This window comes from Mytilus galloprovincialis, chromosome 10, assembly GCF_965363235.1.
Source record: "Mytilus galloprovincialis chromosome 10, xbMytGall1.hap1.1, whole genome shotgun sequence".
NCBI lineage: Eukaryota > Metazoa > Mollusca > Bivalvia > Mytilida > Mytilidae > Mytilus > Mytilus galloprovincialis.
The window spans coordinates 52,848,577-52,861,627 of NC_134847.1; the positions used below are offsets into that span (position 1 = coordinate 52,848,577).

The window sequence follows — 13,051 nt, forward strand, 5'->3', positions numbered from 1 at the left end:
ATTGGTTTAATCGATTTTTCGTAAAATTTCCCCGGTAGATTTTTTTTTTTAAAAACAGATATGTCAAAGCTATGAATTTTTCGAACACTTTAAGGTAAAATAAAATGGGGGTCACCAGGCTTTTAAAAAAGTTACGAGCTTTTGTTTGACCCCTCTACCCCATAAGGTCTGATTTCATTGCACTCCATTAATTACTTAATTGTGAATTCTTTATTGATGGCTTTAATAAAATAATGTTTGTAATTATATCAATAAACGATGGCAGAATATAAATGTGGTTATCGTATTACTGTTTGTTATCAAAAAGTGAAATTTTGATTATTTTGGTGAAATACGGTAATTTTGTCTGGCGCGAGTTGCTTCCCTCTAATTTGGCGCCATTATCGGACCAGAGGAATTTCAAGGTCGCCATTACCGAGCAGCATACTATATTGATGAATACGACCATGTACATGCATAACAGACATTGTGGCGAATATACGACGATGAAGGTAGGGTTATTACATAAGAAAACATAGATTTCGATATATTAGGCAGCCAAATGTTATCAGTATAACGAAAAATACACACTTGGGGGTTGTCTCAAAATACTCGCTACTGTTGAAAATCACTGCGGCTGAAACCTTGCACGGGCTCAATTTCTGGTCCATGTTTAATATTATAGATCGTTACAGCTGGTATGTTATTTATGTGTTTATTTTACCTTTTACAGACAAGTTGTAAACATGTCTGGCCAGTTTTGCAAAATATCCGTGTGCAAACGGCCATGGAGGAAGGGATGACATCTAGCTTACTGTCATTTTTACGCTACCGTTGACCGTTAGTGTCAATGAATTAGTCTTTTTTAATCATCATTTTTAATATCTAATTTCGTAGCCAAGTTAGGTTCATATTAGTCCGAGATTAGCCCCAGCTTGTCTGGCAAAACAGCCGTTGGACGTCAGAGAAATCTCGGACTAGGGTCATATGTATGTGGGGTACCCCATAACTTCCATCGGGACAGTATCTACTCCTTGACCCCAACTATATTTCCCTTCCCATTTTACTCTAAAATCCCCCCCCCCTTTTACTTCAATTCTTCCATCTCCTTGCCCCAAGACAAAATATATTTCAAAGATACCCCTTTTCTCTGATCCCTCATTCCCCTGTCTCCTTACCCCTGTCCACCCCTCTATTAAGGTCTAGGGTTTGATTGACTTGTTTATTTTCTTGAGAATATGATATAATTGGCCTAATTTGTAAATGATAAACCCTACAGTAGGAGGCAGTACATCTAATATCGAGGGATTCATCTTTATCAATCACAATTTGTTTACCATTAACCCCCCCCCCCTCTAATTCTGTTAGGTATACAAAAATGATAGAAGTATCAGGGTTAAACATGTACAGAATGTGGCCATAAGTATTTGTCACTTGAGATTATTAGCTGTTCATATATATTGTATATAATGTAAAAAAGAAGATGTGGTACGATTGCCAATGAGACAACTATCCACAAAAGACCAAAATGACACAGACATTAACAACTATAGGTGTATACATTTTTTCAAAAAAAAATATTTTGGATTGATTTTAAGCATCCTGGTACCAATAGAAGCAGTATTATCACAGGTTTATTTTTTGGTTATATTTTTTTGTGTCTCATTTTCATTATTTTCTGTTCAGAAATTCGATATACATGTTTATCCATATTGGTATTATTTTAGTAGGTTTCTCTATATGAATTGGATTTTGAATAAAAAAAAGCATATTCACCTGAGAAAGTGTTATTCACTGCGCTTAACGTCACACGCTTTTACATGCAACGTTATGGTAAAATGTTTCATGTAAAAAAAAAAAATTGGTATATGTTTGTCATTAGATACATTTTCTTCTCTCAGACTATGGAATAAAACAATTACTGTCTTTTGTTTCGGTAAATATGGGGTTTTATTGACTTTTGAAAAACTGATATTCACTTCGGCCATCGGCCTCAGTGAATATCATTTTTTCAAAAGTCAATAAAACCGCATATTTACCTCATCAAAAGACAGTAATTGTATAATATTCAACCAAATTAAATTATAAAAAAAAATTTTATGTGTTCTTAAGGGAAAACAAAAATATATGAAAACGAACCTATTATCAAATAAACACATGTTAATTTAGACCATTTTAGTTCTTTTAAGGTTACCCTTGCATGGTCAGTCTTATCAAACTTGCATGTACCTCCCAAATTTGGTTTCTGTTCTCCAACTTCAGTTTGCCTCTACCAATGTTATGAAACTAATACACAATTAATGCATATATATATATATATATATATGCTTTAAGCTTACTATATTGTACCATCAAACACACATGAAGTTTGAATTTTTGGTGGGGTCGCTTTTACTTTTCTAGAGTTATGCCCCTTTACAAATTAAAAAAAATGCTGAAATTTTGTTCCTTTCTTTAACACAAGTTTGCTTCATCCAAATGTTCTGAAACTTATACATTGTATGTAATGCTTACTACAGCAACACTCAGATCAAGTACAAATTTGGGTGGTGTCACTCTTTTCATTATTTATATGGAAGCGACTGCTCATCTGTGTCCCATGGACACATTACCATTATGAACTAGTCTACATCTATATAATGCTTTTGAATGTCAATAATTGTTGATTTTCTGACAGAATTACTCTGATATTTAATTTCAGGCTGCAAGTACATTTGTACATGTACATTGCAAATGGAAGGAGTGAGCTTGGAATGTTCAACTTTACTTGGAAACTATTGGCAAAGTACTGACAGAATTTCATGAGAAGCCAGTATCATATTCTAGTCTTGCAACCGGAAACTATGCGTAAAGTGCTGAAACTTAAGAACAACATTCTACATGTATATATGCAATATGTGTTGCCACAATCCACTTAAGGAGCTAAGATCAACTATAAATTGGAACTACATGTATATGCTTTAGTGCTGTCAAAATCCTTTAAAAAATCAAATCAATAGGACCTACTTCACCTATATACATAGCTACCTGTCCCAATGATGAATACAGATCATATATATGAGTCTACTCTTATAAAAAAAACAGTGAAGGAGAATAAAAATAATGAAAATATAGAGCTGATCAGCTAATTATTGTACATGTACATGATGTATAAATGGCAACAATTCTTACATGTATACTGGTACATTGAAATTAATTATATTAATAGATGTTTTATAAATTTGATCTCATAGATATTAGAGGAATAAAATCAATCACGTTTCAAAAATTTGATTTAGTTGAGCCTTTTTTTTTTACGCCAATTTTCAGGACATATTATGGTATATACCATTGACTGTCCGTCGTCAGCATGTCGGACATATACTCAAAAATGATAAATACTAATAGGTACATGTAGTAGATAAACTATTTGCGTGAAATAATTTACAATTCTGTCTGGCAATTGTCATTGACCACATAATCTGTATGGTTCATTGGTCAACAGTAAGTCCTCTTTTAATATGCTATATAATATTGTGTAATCAATAGGTCATCTTCATGTATATTTGGTGTATAAAATGATTATTAAATGTATTATAACAAATTAAAATATCAAATAAGAGGATGTGATATGATTGTAAATGAGACACAAGAGACCAAATAACACAGAAATAACTATACCTGTAGGTCACCATATGGACTTCAACAATGAGTAAAACATATTCTGCATAGTTGGTTTTAAAGGTCTCGAAATGACAAATGAACAATTTAAAACATTTAAAATGAGAAAACTAATGGGTGATTTATGTACAAAATAATAAATGAATAACAAATGTCTGTCTTGCAGGGTTTATCTGAACTTAACCTCATTTTCATGGACTTGTCTTTTCTTGAATTCTAAATATGTTTCAAAATATTTGGTTGATGGGATGATTGTTACAGAGTCCGACATAGGGTGGGGGCTCATTAGTGGATTATGAAGCCAGCCCTGCTTTGGCAGTCAGTCCCCACATTGCCACTAGAGAAATAAAATAACTAAGAAAAAAAAAAATGGTATCAGAAAAAAATTAAATCACGATAATTTCCTGTCGATATGCACATCTACATAGTATGTCCTTATTATCTACAAAGTTTCATGAAATTCTGTTGTGTGGTTTCAGAGGAGTTTCGATGACAAGCTGTTTGCAGTAGTATACTGCAGCAAATAAGTTCAAAGAGGCGTAACTCCTAGAAAAATAATTTGTAATTTCCTGTCGATATGCACATCTACATAGTATGTCCTTATTATCTAAAAAGGTTTTATGAAATTCTGTTGTGCGGTTTGAGAGGAGATGCAATGACAAACTGTTGCAGTAGTATATTGAAGCAAATAAGTTCAAAGGGGCCTTACTCCTAGGAAAAAAATATGTATATCTAAATAGTATGTCCTTATCTAAAAAGGTTTCATAAAATTCTATTGTGCGGTTTGAGAGGAGATGCGATGACAAACTTGCAGTAGTATATTGAAGCAAATAAGTTCAAAGGGGCATACATTTTGTTACTCCTAGAAAAAGTTTGAATCGTAATTTCCTGTCGATATGCACATCTGCATAGTATGTCCTTATTATCTAAAAAGGTTTCATGAAATTTTGTTGGGTGGTTTGAGAGGAGTTGTGATGACAAGAAACAGGACTGATAGACTGGCTGATGGACGGACGGATGGGTCAAAAATGTTATACCCTGCGCCACTTCCTTGCGTAGGGTATAAAATAGGAAGATGGGGTATCATTGTTTATGAGGCAACTCTTCACCAGAGACCAATTTACATAGAAGATAACAATTATGTCCCCGTACGGACTTCAACAATTACTATAAACTGATATACCACATAGTCAAACAAATAAAAGTCCCAGAAATTACGTTTTTTTATATGACTGCACATAATGAAAACTAAAGTTGTGCATACTGAATGATCACTGGCAAGTATTTCAAGCATAATACGGATGAGAACATGCAGATAAGTATCAATTATGAAAGTTATGCAAAGTAAGAAGGGAGCTAGGTATATGGACTGCCATAAAAAAAAAAATGAATTGACAATTACGCTTGGTGCATGTATAGGCAAAATTCCCCTTTTTTACCCTACGAGGCTTCGTATGTATACATCCAGCTGTTTGAACATTCTGTATAATCAAAGGGTCATATGTCAGATTAGTCATATTTCTATGTTAACCATACGATATGAAAATAAGCAGATGTGGTATGATTGCCAATGAAACAACTATCCACCAAAGTTCATATTTAAAATTCAATATTATAAATAAAAAAAAACATTGTCTCCTTTTATCATCACGCATAGATCGATGATTAGTTATGCATTTCTTTGCCCCGGTAAGATCAAATCAGTGATCACAAACAAAATTGTCATTCACATTTTTTGCCGCATTGACATCACTCAACTATATTTGTGATCATTTGTTTTAATCAAGAACTTTCCTTATTAGCTTACCTTTTAAAAAAGCATGTCAAAAATTAAGATAGAAGTTAAAGTTTGCCAACATCACCGGCTAATATAGCGTTCTTGTGTATACAGGGCGTAGTTTTTAAATTACAATCCAAACTTTTCCTGAACCTAGTAGTAGTATAGATTTTTTTTATATATAAAGTCTTTAGTAGTGTTTGAGACTGCCCGGCACGCTGCGGATGTATGTCCTAGCAAAATCGCGACATGGTGAAACCAAAACTTTTGCGGTTCTCCGCAAAGCATGCAGTATTTAGGAATAATATCATAGACCGATATATAAGGTCGGAATACTAGGCCAGTCCCGGTTACTTTTGAGAGTGATGGATCCAGGGGGGAGGGTTCCGGGTTCCCCCCTTTTTTGGACGATCAATGCCTTTGAATAGGGAAATATAGTTGGAACACTCCCTTTTTGTCCTGGGTTGGGAACCCCCTTTTGAAATGGCTGGATCACCCGATTGATCGTTGCTGGATCCATTAGTCTATTTTAATAACATTCAGTGCTCTGATTCAATTATTTTAGTTTTAATGCTGATATTTCTTTTTTTTTTAATATGAACTCGGTTGACATATTGATAGATACAACAGAAAATTGCAAGTCAACAAAATAACAATTCACAAAATAAGTAATAGAAAAGTATCATAAAAATAGAAAACATTGGCCCCGATTTCTTAGATTATAGGACTTAGTCTAGTGTTCCGGAAATCATGGAATTGTGATACGAGAAAAATTATCAGATGATTTTCGTGCAGGTAAACAAATCTTTAAATGAAAATGTTAAGTATTAAGTCTGTTAGAAAATTGGCATGTTCAAATTTGTTTTGGTATAACTCTAATTATCAAAATATTGCAATGGAAAAATATATCGCATACTCGGGAATAAACTCCTAAAAATACTTGGAAATAAAGATATTTCAAGTTTTAAATATATTTATGACAGAAACAAACTGTTATAAAACGCCAAACGGTTTATAGCATGATAACAAACCCGCCCCGATGTTTTAAACCATACTATACGGGCAGAGACATATATACACATATATGTCTCTGATACGGGTCACAAGTTTGCCTGTTTTTGAAAGCTGTACGATGACATGAAGTTGTTTACATCGCTATCATTTGTTTACAGTTAATCATTGCGTCATTGGCAAAACATTTTCAAAAATAAATATCCAAGACATCAATTAATTCAACTGGTATTTAAGTGAATTCAAAATATGGTACGAACGGACCCAAGAGGCGACCGTGTAAGATGAGAATGCGTTTTGGGAGCGAAGCGGCACCAAATACCGTCGACGTCATTCATGTGACTTTGTCAGTATTTATATATTCTTTTTTTTTAATGTTATGCTTAAATCATGTATATTTTTCTCCTTTTAGACTTTTATGCGAAAAATGAAGAAAGCACTGTGAATTTCTGACCGTTCGTATTTCCCGTTAGCCTCGCTTGTTTACATCGTCAAGGGTGCTTTCATACACGCCCGCGTTCCAAGGTCGTCAAAGCTATTTTTGAGAAGACCCCTTAAAGCGACCGTTTCCAAGGCACTCGTCGTAAGAAACATGCGTTAAAATATGCGCATTGGTAAAGGGCCGAGCCACCTTAAAAACATATTTCTCTATCCCATATCACAAACATGTTTTAGCTGGAATAATTCTAATATTTTAAATTTCATTTTAAAGCATTGTAACAACGAGAAATTAACATTAGTTAAATCGACCCAGCGGTTTTAACTTTACATGAACTCATCATAGCTACCAGGAATGAAATTCTGTTAGCGCATTCAGTCCACTACCAGTAACACTCAAGTGAAAAAAGTAAAAAAAAAAAAAAAAAACACGTATTAAGACGAAGAGCATTGACGAACCAACTATTTGAAAGGTGAATTCGATATCTGGTATTTAATTGTACAATTCATTTTTACATTCACCAGGGAGGTAACAGTTCTCATGTGAGTTCGATTTAACGATTGATATATGATTTGCCTGTCCTACCTTTATTGTTACTGTCATAATGAACTTTTGCAGACAAACTGGCAAAACATTCCCTGTTTCCGAATAATAATTTAGTGTTCAGAATAATAAAGTTATATGAATAGACTGAGATGATTTGAGATATGGTTCAGTCCTCATAACGACGTTGCGTTCTTAATTGCTGCTGTTGTTATTATCCATCCTTCCTTCTACTTCCTTCTCACACCTAAAGTAGGTAGTCTGGATAATTGGTTTGTGGAATTGTAGCCTCTTAAGGAAGTCAATGCATATTTTATGGTGTTCCGAACGATGCATATATCTTAAAATCGCAAGTCTAGGATTTTTGAAGACCTTGTTTTCAAGTGTTTGTTTTTAGTTCATTTTTCGTGGTTTTAGAGTGAGGAAGATATCAAAGGAAAACTTGTTTATCCTCTTCTTTGAAGTTTTTTCCTCCACTAATTCACATTTATTCAAATACCATATTGATGTAGATTTGATTGGAAGACTCCATGATCGTCAGGCTATAATCGAATTTAAGGTACTGTTTATAATATGTTTATGATATGAAAAAACTGAATAAAAACTGAAACTCAATTCAAAGGGTTGTTACCTAATTAGAGGTTTAGAAAATGTCACTATTTTTTAAAGGTTAACATTATATACAGTTAACATTTATATTGTAGTATAACTTTTATTCAATTTCAATGTTTTTATTGATATCAAACATTTACAGGGTTTGTGGCAAGTGCAAACAGACAATAAACAACATAATAAAACAAAACAATATATAAAAATTAATAGTGATAGATTTACAATAATACAATATTCAATAGTCATGTTGCAACGAGACTTCTAACCTCAGTTCTAATGACCTTTAAAAAAGAAGCCAACAATTCTAGCATGCTTAAAGGAAGCCGGGTTTGATATATTAAATATTTTTTGTTCATCAGGGAAATGCATGAAATGTTCATCATCCTAGTGTATATCATTATATAGATTTTTTCTGATATTTTTGTTTTCCTTGCAATTGAAAATAAATCAAAATTTCTATTCGATGACTTTACAAATTGTATACAGTCATTGTTCTCGAGGACTTTTAGTTTAACGACCAATTTCTGTTTCAAAACCATGGTCACTTCACAAAGTTTGCCTCAAGTGAAGGTTTTAAGTTTTTATACATAAAATGTTGCTTCATTCGTCAATTTTTACTATTTTACTTTTATATAAACTTATAATAGTCATTTATTAATTTGTTATTTCTGATTTTAAAAGGCTATCACTTGTCCATTAGTCATAACGTCTGTGCTGACATGAATTATCATTGATATAGTCATACTTATAAATTATCTGTTTACAAACCTTTTGAGGTTTTGAAATACTATATACAATGTAGGCTTTTCTACCTCAGGAATATATTACATTAGCTGTATTTGGGAAAACCTGTAGGTGTTTTGGTCCTCAATGCTCTTCAACTTCTTACTTAATTGGAATTTTAAACTATTTTAGATTCGAGCTTCACTGACAAGTCTTTTGTTGACGAAACGCACTTTCTGACGTTAATGTAAAATTTTATCCTGGAATCTATGATGAGTGGATTTATATCTGTAGTATTCTTATAATTGGCCGCTTTGTTTTTGAGTTTTGAGTTTTCTTTTAAAGACGCTTACTTTTTTAAATGAAGCACAAACGGGTTGTCTTATAAAACAATCAACCAGCATTGATAAGATATAGGAAGATGTGGTATGAGTGCCAATGAGACAATTCTCCATTCAAATAACAATTTATAAAAGTGAACCATTATAGGTCAAGGTACGGCCTTCAATGACTTTTTTTATGTCTATTTTGTTAAATTCTTTTCAGATTGGTTTATAATAGTTAGAGCCATGTGTATACTTGGACTCGTTGCTATCGTAACATCTACATTTTGTGTTGGATTGAGGTTGATTAAGCATCCTGAAAACAAAATATTACGAATTGCAACTATCGTGGCTACTTTCTCTGCTGGTAAGTTTAAGCTTTGATTGGGCTAGACTATATTTAATCGGAAATAACAGAAAAATAGGTAATGACTCTGTCAGAATAGTCAGCACTGTAATAGGGCCACTTTTGTTCAGAAAAATGACACAATCTTAGTACAATTGCATTATTATAGTTATTATTATAATTGTCAAAATATGTGATTTGAGCACATACGGATTGGTACTTGGTTGCTTACAACCTTGAGATATGAGAGATCACAAGCTAAAGTACCAAGGACATGACACATATTAATGGAATGACAATTTAATCAGATACAGTCAATAGCAATGTAGAACAAATGGGTCAGTGCTTCAATCAAACTTTGTTTCCACAGCATGACCACAATAGCCATTACACCTGTTGCCCTTTAAATATTAATTTACTTAGAAAGTTGTTACAATAGTATCAAATAACTACCTCAGGAATATATTACCTAAGCTGTATTTGGCAAAACTTATAGGAATTTTGGTCTTCAATGCTCTTCAACTTCGTACTCTTTTTTGCCTTTTTAACATTTTTTAATTCGAGAGTCACTGATGAGTCTTTTGTAGACAAAACGCGCGTCTGGCATGAATATAAAATTTTAAACCTGGTATCTATGGTGAGTTAATTTATACTTCATACGTATACAGAATAACAAGAAATATTCCATTGTTCAGTCTGCTTGCTCACACAATCTCAATGCTATGTTGTTGAAAACCATAATTTTGTAAAATAAAACAATTATCATCTTGATAAACATGCGTACAAGTTCGGACTATTTTAAGGCAAAATTTAAATATGATATGGAAAGAAACCACGAACTTGAAGACTAGATGCCTGCTACTATCAAAGATAAGGTATACAAACCAGATTGAAAAATAAGCTAACGTTACGAAGGGTGAAAGAAAATCTACGATAAACCCGAAAAATGACGATAAACGAACACGTTAAAAGAACACTATATAGAATACTTGAGACAAAACGTGTTAACTAAATACAACAAAAACATGCGATGATATTTGAAGTGTTTATTCTTTAATTTATCGTTCTGAATATTACTTTTACTGTTATAGATATAGGAAGATGGGGAATGAGTGCCAATGAGAAAACTCTTCATTCAAGTCCAAATTTCTATTGGTCATAATGGTGAAATATAATCCCTTTTGGGTGTAACCATGGCAACAATCTGCATTTCTTTTATAATAAATATTGCAAATAAAGGGGGTGAGCATGTAAAAAAAGTCTCCAAAATTTGGTCCAAAGGGAAATTTCAATCAATTACAGTGATACCTTTCCTGAAACCATAGGTTTATATCTATCAAGTGGTCCAAAAAAAATATCATATGCATTTCTGCTCGTTTTTCCATAAAATTGAATTGAAAAGATCGAGCGAAAAATCTTTGTTGATAAACACTACAATAATTTATCGACCTATGGGCGGTACGGATAGACTGTCAAACAGATAAATGGCCTATAAAACAATAAATCTAAATGTACATATAAACACTAAGAAGGCTATATTGTTCTTCAATTGTCTAACAATCCATTTTATTGTTCAAAAACTTTCATATTTAAAAAATTCACCATGGCCATAATGCAAACTAAACTTCTAACTGTGTATTGCTACCTAAGATTCACCGGTGACGCTCAGATCAAAATAATAAAAAAAAAACAAGTACAAAGTTCCTGGTATATATGATGAGTTTATTTACAACCACTGGGTCAATGCCACTGCAGGTGGAGATTTATTTCCACGAGGGTATCACCAGCCCAGTAGTAAGCACTTTTGTGTTGACTTGAGTTATCATTGATATGTTTATAATTATAAATTAACTGTTCACAAGATTTTGAAGTTTTGAAATACTAAGACTTTTCTACCCCAGGAATGGACTACCTTAGCTGTATTTGGCAAAACTTTTAAAAAATTTTGTTCCTCAATGCTCTTAAACATCGTACTTTATTTGGCCTTTTAACATTTTTTGATTCGAGCATCACTGATGAGTCTTTTGTAGACGAAACGCGCGTCTGGCGTATATGTAAAATATTATTCCTGATATCTATAATGAGTTTATGGGAAAGCATTGAGGACACAAAGTTTCAAAAGGATGTGCCAAAATCTGATAAAAATTTCGTCCAAATCCCACAAAAATCTAATATGATTTATTTCTCTCTTTCAGTGGTGTTTATTCTGATAGGCCTTGCTGTATATTCGAGGAATACAGATGAAATCACAGCAGGAAAGTACTTCGATTATGGTTACTCATTTGGATTCTGCACAACAGGAATGTGTTTTGCTATTTTGGTCGACTTCATCTTGCTTGTTGACCTTTGTATGACAAAAAATAACATTCGAAGTCGAGTCGACGTCGAGAAGAAACAAGGACAAAAGGCAAACATTTAGAAACCTTTAAAAAACCTTAAAAATCATTGTGAACTTGAAATTGCATTCTTTGAATGTAATTATCTATTAGTATTTACAGTTTCATATTTAGATGATTGACAATATGTTGGCAATTTCAATGCTCATATTGTTTTCAGTTTTGTTTCATGAAAATAAAACATCAATAGAAGTATAAAAAAAAACCGAATACTAGTAATCACGAATTTTCTGCTATACTTTCTTCATTGATATTCTACTAATATAATTTACAAAATATAGAATTTTGAAAAGATCTCAATATTTGAATAGATGTTATAACGTTAAAATAACGTTGAAACAGTATGTTTATTTCTTGATATAAATTAAGTATGGTATCATTAGAACTATTTTGTATGAAAAAGAACGGACAAGTATTACAAGCGTACACGAATTTTTGCGTATCTCTTTTTCTTTCGTAAATTATGTCGCTATTCCGGTCTGCTTTACAGAAGGACAGGCTATGATAAATACTTAATTGGCATACGTTTAACGGAACTCTTTAAAGGTTTTACATTCAACTTGTGTAGTCGATGTTGCGAAATTGAAATATTTTTACCTACAGCACAATGAAGAAACATAAACATGCACTTTTGAAGCATCAACATTGGTATCGTTAATGATACACTAAGCTCTTTATTCAAGGTTTATGGTTTTTAATTATAATACTTGTTTCATAATTGAAAAAAGGATGTAGAAAAGAATATATTACGATCATGACGTTAATGAATTCGAGAGGAATGCCATCAAATACATGTTTTTATGAAAAAACATAGATGTTTGTCATTATAAATCTAGTTTTACGACTCACAAATTAAGAGCAAATGCCAGTAGAAACTAAATGCTATACCACACAGTATGCCTATAATAGTTATCAAAGGTATCAGGATTATAATTTAGTACGCCAGACGCGCGTTTCGTCTACATAAGACTCATCAGTGACGCTCATATCAAAATATTTATAAACCCAAACAAGTACAAAATTGAAGAGCATTGAAGATCCAAAATTCCAAAAATTTCTGTAACTTGCAATTATGTATTACTAAATACAAAAATATGCTTTTGATAAGTCGTATCAAATGGTATATCATTATAATCAACCAAGCGTATTATAAACAAGTCGAATGTATCATACTTCATAAACGAATGTCATTCATAAAACCTTTAACCTACAAAGGTTATTATTATCTGTTCACTATAGTGT

The 13,051-nt window shown here is 32.5% G+C and overlaps 1 long non-coding RNA gene across 1 annotated transcript; it reads left to right on the forward strand.

The window, feature by feature from the left end:
- Positions 1 to 267: 267 nt before the first annotated feature.
- Positions 268 to 3,249, forward strand: LOC143047819 (uncharacterized). Its single transcript, XR_012969665.1, has 2 exons — positions 268 to 491; positions 2,681 to 3,249. It is a non-coding gene; the product is annotated as an uncharacterized LOC143047819 (long non-coding RNA).
- The last annotated feature ends 9,802 nt before the right edge of the window (positions 3,250 to 13,051 follow it).